The 8,051-nt window shown below is 39.8% G+C and overlaps 1 pseudogene; it reads right to left on the bottom strand.

The window, feature by feature from the left end:
* On the bottom strand, positions 1-5,850 carry LOC116626125 (annotated as a pseudogene).
* Positions 5,851-8,051: the final 2,201 nt, after the last annotated feature.

Consider the following 8,051-nt stretch of genomic DNA (forward strand, 5'->3'; position numbering starts at 1 on the left):
CTATGTTGGGGTGGAAATGGGAGGAAAGAATGAGTCCTTCAAAGCAAGAGTGGAGACAGTTGGGGGAAGGTTCTGTGGTTCACGCCATTCCATTATTACTTTTGGTGGTGGCAGGAAGGTCCAGTTTTTCTTCTCTTTCTGCGCCTTTGGATTTGCCTGGAAGTTTCGCCAGCTGTCCATACGACCATCTCTACTTGCCTCAAAGTTTTTCTGCCACTCCCTTTCTCATTTGGCTTTTTCTCCAGCTTCTATCTCTTCTTCCTTTCATGCATCTCGTTGGCTTCTCTCTCTTTCCTTTTAATTTCCAGGTCAGCAAAGAGTTTTATGGTCTGTTCTTTTTTTTTTTTTTTTAAGATTTTATTCATTTATTTGAGACAGAGAGAGCGCATGAGCACAAGCTGGGGGAGGGGAGCCGGGGGGGACAGAGGGAGAGAGAGAAGCAGACTCCCAGCTGAGCAAGAAGCCTGATGAGGGTTCAATCCCAGGACCCTGGGATCATGACCTGAGCCGAAGGCAGGCGCCCCTAGTCTGTTCTTACTTACTGCTTGTTTGAACAGCTCAGGATCATCCTTCCCCAAATTTGTAGGTTTTCCTTCCCCCTTAATTGCTTTTTTCACTCTCACAGTGTGTTCTATGTATTCTTTTCCTGCTTGAATGATATCCAGGGCCCTCTTCTTTTGTTCCTGATCCAGGAGCAACTTCTAAGCTTTGTCCACAGCTTCAAAAGCTTTTTGTGCTGTCAGCATCATCTTCATTTTGGTCAGGATGCACCAATATGGATCACTGTCGAAACTTCTTTTTTATTCCTGCATCTGTCACTTCAGGATCCATCTGAAGAACCTCAAATGGGTTCAAAGTGAAGTCGGAGGAACCAGGACAGGTCAATCTTTCAGTCTGATTTTTGGATGTTAGAACTGAATCTCTCTTCTTTATTCGTTTCACCTTGTTGTAGAAGGTCATAAATGCTTCCTCGGTGCTCCCTCTGCCAGCCGGAGACCCATTCTTTCTCCTTCCTGATGATTTTCTTAATCACATTTTCTTTTCTCTAGCTTACTTTATTGTAAGAATACAGTATATAATACATAGAACATACAAAATACATGTTAATTGACTGTTTTTGTTATCAGTAAAGGTTCCAGTCAACAGTAGGCATTAATAGTTAAGTTTGGGGGGAGTCAAAAGTTACACACAGATTTTCAACTGCACAGGAGGTCAGCATTCCTAACCCCTGCATTGTTCAAGGGTCAACCATAGATCATAAAGAGATACAAATCACATAAGGAAATTAACTACTGAGAGAGAAAACCAGCAGATGCAGCCAGCCCATAAATCAGCATTGCAAGAATGGGAAATAATAGAGCTGGAAATGAAAGAACAAGCAGGTCAAAGTAATTTAAAAGATTTTTAAACTGGGACACCCAAGTGGCTCAGTCGGTTAAATGTCTGACTCTTGATCTTGGCTCAGATCTCAATCTCAGGGTCGTGAGTTCAAGCCCCACATTGGGCTCCACGCTGGGCATGGCCTACTTAAAAAAAAAAAAAAATTTAAACTTAGGAACCATAATGAAAGAATAGAGTATTATAGGAAGAGGGACAGACAGATTTGATAAATAACAAAATTCAACTCTTGGAAACAAAAAACAAAGTCACTTCAATTAAGGACTCACTGGATAAGTTAAACAAAAGATTCAGCACAGCAGAGAAAAAAAACTAATGGACCCGAGCATAGATTTGCAGAAATCACTCAGATAGCATGGAGAAACAAGAAAACGGAAGAATTAACCAAGAAAGTTGGAAGATAGAATAAGATGCCCAGCATAATCTACTAGAACTTCCACAGGAGAGACTCATGAGTCAGTATTCACAAGGAAAACGATGGAGAATATTCCAGAATTGAAGACATGAATCTTCAATTGAAATTCCCACCAAGTTCTAAAGAGGGTAAGTAAAAATAATAGGTTTTGTTAAATATGATTTCTATTTCTCTAAAGGTTTTTTGTGTTCAGGTCTTTCCTCCCAGTCCTTCTGCCTGGGTTTAATTTCCACTTAATCTACATGTTCAATTTGATAGAACGAAAGAACTAAATAAAAAGATAAGAATATAGATTAATAAAACAAAAATCAAATAATATATAAAGGAGGAAATAACAGCAATAAATGATAAAATTAATGAAATATTTCTATGTTTTAAGAGTTCACTTCCTGGGTGCTGTGGCTGTAGAACTAGTTACTGCTTGTTTCTGTGACACACAGGCTACTTTCCCAGGTGCAGATCAGAAATCCGCTTCTGGGGTCGTTTCACTCTCAGTGCACTGTCTACGCAGTCAGTAAAGCCTGCCATGGGAGATAGATCAGCACAGGGAGGGAGCCTGTGGGAAGAAGAAGGAGACCAGCAAATGCCAGAAACCTGATACCAAACCAAAGGAACACAGACTAAGAGTGACACCCAGTGGCCAGACCGCCTGCATAGCACACAGGATGATTCCCAGGACTCCACACCCTGGCCGCGACTTTGTGGTCAGGTGGTTTGTGGGCTTTTTCTGTCATTGCTGTGTTTTGGGGAGGTCTGTGATCTAGAGTGTGTTTGGGTGGGGGCAATGAGCCAGTTCCTCTCTCCCCTCCTTCTTCCACCTCTCCCCGTCTCCTGGCTCACTCTCCCCTTCCCTACGCAATGTGCAGTCTCTGGTGATGGGGTCCCACAGGTGACCAGGTGGAGAGGCCACAGAAGACACTGCAGAAATAAGGAGAAGTTCTCATGCCACCACTGCGATACAAGGGGTGGTGTTCTTCATGGCGAGAGTGTATCCCCTACAACTAAGCCAGCTAAAATGTGATAAATTAATTTAGTGGTACTGACTTACTGAAATTCAGGGAGGGGATAGAGGATATTGGAGGGCCAGGGTAGACAATCCATTTCATTACAAAAAGGCCCTGATGAAATTAGACCTGGTTAGATCCACCGCATTTCTGCAAACGGAGCTGCGGGTATGCTTCTAATCTCTCTAGCAACAGCCAGTTTGGAGATTATGCTAAGGAAACGCTGGCTGAGATGCAGAAGCCCATAAGAAAATTACAAAATCTGACACCTGTCCCACCATCTAATTAAAATGGTCTCTCGGGGGCGCCTGGGTGGCTCAGTTGGTTAGGCGGCTGCCTTCGGCTCAGGTCATGGTCCTAGGGTCCTGGGATCGGGCCCCGCATCGGGCTCCCTGCTTGGCAGGAAGCCTGCTTCTCCCTCTCCCACTCCCCCTGCTTGTGTTCCCTCTCTCGCTGTGTCTCTCTCTGTCAAATAAATAAATAAATCTTTAAAAAAATAAAATAAAATAAAATGGTCTCTCAAAAGTTACCACCAATAATAACCACAAAATAAGAACTAGCACATATTGATCATACACACTGTGCCAGGCACCATCCTAAGTGTCTCACATGCATTAGCTCATTAAAGTTCATGACAATCCTATTAGGCAAGTACTAATATTATACACATTTTACAGATGAGAAAACTGAGGCATAGGCAGAGAAATTAATGTGTCCTAAGTCATACAGCAGGCGAACTGATGGAAACACATGATGTTCTCACATGGCCCCCAAATACCTTTGAGGCAGTCTGAACCTCAGAGGATATAGATGATCCTAGGTGAAAATATGAGGGAGGGCATAAAAAGTAGTGGGAAAGAAATGGATGAAGACTTGGCAGTCAAATGTGCAATGTATGTTTGGCAGATAATACAGAGTCCACATGAACTATGGTCAAAAAAAAAATTACATGAGATGGAGCATTATGAGTCATGATGATAGGGGGTGGAAGATGGCAGGCAGATTGTGCTTCATTTTGTACATCAGTCTGAAGAGATTTAAATTAACCTTGTAGGCAGTGGTGAGTGATGGAAGATTTATAAACAAGTAAATGTCATAGCCAAAATTAATGTCCTTACAACAATGTATTTGTTTGTGGTGTCTAGACCATATGCAGATGAAGTATGAGTTTGAGCATGGGTCATATTCTTCACAAATTGGGTCTGTCTCAATAAAGGTACTGTGTGCATGAGAAAAAAAATATCTATTCTGTGGTGATAGGATATAGTGTTCTCTAAATATTGATTAGGTCAAGATGATTGTTTTTCAGATGACCTTTCCTTTTACTGACTTTTGTGTTCTTTCAATTATGTGTGATTTTTTTGTTCTTTTCATTACTGAGGGTGTTAAGACCCCCAACTGTTATTGTAGAATTTCTATTTCTCCCTTTAATTCTTTCAATTGCTTCTTTGTATACTTTAAGGATCTATTATTGAGCCCACACATTAATGATTGCATCTTTTTGTGTACTACAGCCACTCCAGCCTTCCTGTGCTTACAGGTTACATGATATCTTTTCCAATCCATTTGCTTTTAATCTCTGCTTGTGTTTAAAGTGTATATATCATGAATAGCATTCATTAGGTCTCACCTTTTTTTAGTCAGCTCTGAGAATCACTCCTTATCAATTAGTGTTGTTTTATAGTCTTCTGGCCCCCATGGTTTGTAATGGGAAATCAGATGTCTTTGGAATTGATATTTTGTAAAGAAAAAATATTCATGACACTTGTTAAAGATGATAAGAGAGTCTATTCAAGAAGGGACTATTACAATAGGGTTTTGCGGTAGGGTAGAGAGATTAGGCTCAACTCCAAACACAACGAAGAAAAGTGAAAATTTATAGCCAAGTAATAGGATAGGGGGAAGTAAATGGAAAATTACTGACACAAAACATCAGGAATAGGAGGATTCTTGCTAGGCTTGCTCAACAGAATTCTTGCTGAAGGCAAGCCAGGATGATAAGATATTGAGGGTAGATGAGGAATTTTATCAGACATCGAGGGTGATCAGATACTAAGTAAGGAATTTTTGCTAAACTGACTCAGCAGGATTCTTCCTAACCCTGAACTAGGTGGACCAAGGACAGAGCCTAAGGTTGGGACCTAATCAGAAAAAAGACTCAGAGGAACTTGATTCAAGTTTGGTCAAAGTAGAAAGTCTGTCATATTCCACTGTATTTCATGTGTCTTTTCCCCTAGCTCTTTCAGTATTTTCTCTTTACCTTTGGTTTTCAACACTTTGACTATGATGTGACTAGATATAGTTTTCTTCTAATTTATCTTACGGAGCTTCTTGAATTTGTACCTTTGAGAAGATATCTGCCCCATTCTATCTCTCCTCTTATTTGAGGAGTCCAATTATGCGGGGAGTCTATAATGTTAGAACTTTTGATATTGTCTCCCATGTCCCTGAGGCTCTGTTGATTTTTTTTAACTTTTTTGGAACAGTTTTAGGTTTACAACAAAATTGAGAAGATGATACAGAGATTTTCTATATACCTACTACCCACCCCCACATGCACGGCCTCCCCCGTTAACATGACTCACCAGAATGGTACAATATTTACCAAGGATGAACCCACATTGACACAGCATAATCACCCTAAGTCTATAGTTTTAGGATTCATTCTTGGTGTTGGATATGCTATGGCTTTGGACGATGTATAATGACATAGAGCCATCATTATAATATCATAGAGAATATTTTCACTGCTTTAAAAATCCTCTGTGCTCTGCTTATTCATCACAACCCCCCACCCCTGTAACCACAGATCTTGTCACTGTCTCCATAGTTCTGTCTTTTCCAGAGTGTCATATAGGTGGAATCATACAGTACATAGCCTTTCCAGAGTGGCTTCTTTCACTTAGTAATATGCATTTAAGTTTCCTCCATGTCTTTCTATGGCTTGATAACTTGTTTCTTTTTAGCACTGAATAATATTCTGTTGTCTGGATGAGCCACAGTTAATTTATCCTTTTACCTACTGAAGGACATCTTGGTTGCTTCCAACTTTTGGCAATTATTAATAAACCTGTTATAAACATCCATGTGCAATTTTTTTATGTGAACATAAATTTTCAGCTACTTAGAGTAAACACTAAGAAGTGTAATCACTGGATCTTATGATAAGAGTATATTTAGTTTTGTAAGAAACCACCAAACTGGGGCGCCTGGGTGGCTCAGTCATTAAGCATCTGCCTTCGGCTCAGGTCATGATCCCAGGGTCCTGGGATCGAGCCCCGCATTGGGCTCCCTGCTCTACGGGAAGCCTGCTTCTCCCACTCCCCCTGCTTGTGTTCCCTCTCTCACTGTCTCTCTCTGTCAAATAAATAAATAAAATCTTTAAAAAAAAAAAAAAAGAAAGAAAGAAACCACCAAACTGTATTCCAAAGCATCTGTACCATTTGCATTTCCACTAACAATGAATGAGAATTCCTGTTGCTCCACATCCTTATCAGCATTTGGTGGTGGTAGTGTTCTAGATTTTGGTCATTCTAATAGGTATCTAGTGGTATTAATTTGCATTTCCCTTATGACAAAGGATGAGGAACATCTTTTCATATGCTTATTTCCTTCTGCGTATCTTCTTTGGTGAGGTGTTTGTTAAGGTCTTTGGCCTATTCTTTAATTGGGCTGTTTTCTTATTGTTGAGTTTTTTTTGTTGTTGTTGTTTTTTTTTAAAGATTTTATTTATTTATTCGACAGAGAGAGAGATAGCGAGAGCAGGAACACAAGCAGGGAGAGTGGGAGAGCGAGAAGCAGGCTTCCTGCTGAGCAGGGAGCCCGATGTGGGACTCGATCCCAGGACCCTGGGATCATGACCTGAGCCGAAGGCAGACGCTTAACGACTGAGCCACCCAGGCGCCCCTTATTGTTGAGTTTTAATAGTTCTTTGCATATTTTAGACACCAGTCCTTTATCAGGTATATTCTTTGCAAATGTTTCCTCCCAGTCTGTGGCTTGTCTTCTCATTCTCTTGACATTGTCTTTCCCAGAAGCAGTTGTTTTGTTTTGTTTTGTTTTTAATTTTAATGAAGTCCAGTTTATCAATTATTTCTTCCATGGATCATGTCTTTGGTGTCGTATCTAAAAAGGCATCACTATACCCAAGGTCATCTAGGTTTTTTCCTATGTTATCGTCTAGGAGTTTTATAGTTTCATAGTTTACATTTAGGTCTGTGATCCATTTTGATTAATTATTGGGAAGGGTGTAAGGTCTGTGTCTAGACCAGACACAGGTCTAGATGTCCAGTTATTCCAGCACCCCGTTTGTTGAGAAGACTATCTCTGCTCCATTCTTTTGCCTTTGCCCCTTTGTCAAAGATCAGTTGACTATACTTATAGGAGTCTATTTCCTGGGCTCTCTATTCTGTTCCATTAATCTATTTGTCTGTCTTTTGCCAAAACCACACTGTCTTGATTACTGCAGCTTTATAATAAGTCTTGTAGTCAGGTAGCATCAGTCCTCCAATTTTGTTCTTCTCTTTCAATATGGTGCTGGCTATTCTGAGTCGTTTGCCTTTCCATATAAATTTTAGAATCATTTTGTCAATATCCATAAAATAACTTGCTGGGATTTTGATGGAGATTGCATTGAATCTATAGATCAAGCTGGGAAGAACAGACGGCTTAACAATATTGAGTCTTCCTCTTATTCATGAACATGGAATATTATCTCCATTTATGTAGTTCTTCTTTGATCTCATTTATCAGAGTTTTATAGATTTCCTCCTAAAGGACTTGTACATATTTTGTTAAAAGTATTTCCTTTTGGTAGGTGCTAATGTAAATGGTATTGTGTTTTTAATTTCAAATTCCACTGGTTCATTGTTAGTATTTAGAAAAGCAATTGAACTTTGTATCTTGAAACCTTGCTATAATCACGTATTATATACAGATGATCAATGACAGTTTTAAGTCTTCCTTCCCAACCTGTATACCTTTGGTTTCCTTTTCTTGCCTTACTCATTAGCAAGGACTTCCAGTACAATGTTGAAACAGAATTGTGAGTAGGGACATGCTTGCCTTGTACCTGATCTTAGAGGAAAAGTCTTGAGTTTCTCACAATTAAGTATGATGCTAGCTGTAGGTTTTTTGTAGATAGTTTTTATCAAGTTGAGTTCCCCTCTATTCCTAGCTTACTAAGAGTTTTTATCATGAATGAGTGTTAAATTTTATTAAGTGCTTTTTCTGCG

The sequence above is a fragment of the Phoca vitulina genome, unplaced genomic scaffold (genome assembly GCF_004348235.1).
Source record: "Phoca vitulina isolate PV1807 unplaced genomic scaffold, GSC_HSeal_1.0 scaffold83, whole genome shotgun sequence".
NCBI lineage: Eukaryota > Metazoa > Chordata > Mammalia > Carnivora > Phocidae > Phoca > Phoca vitulina.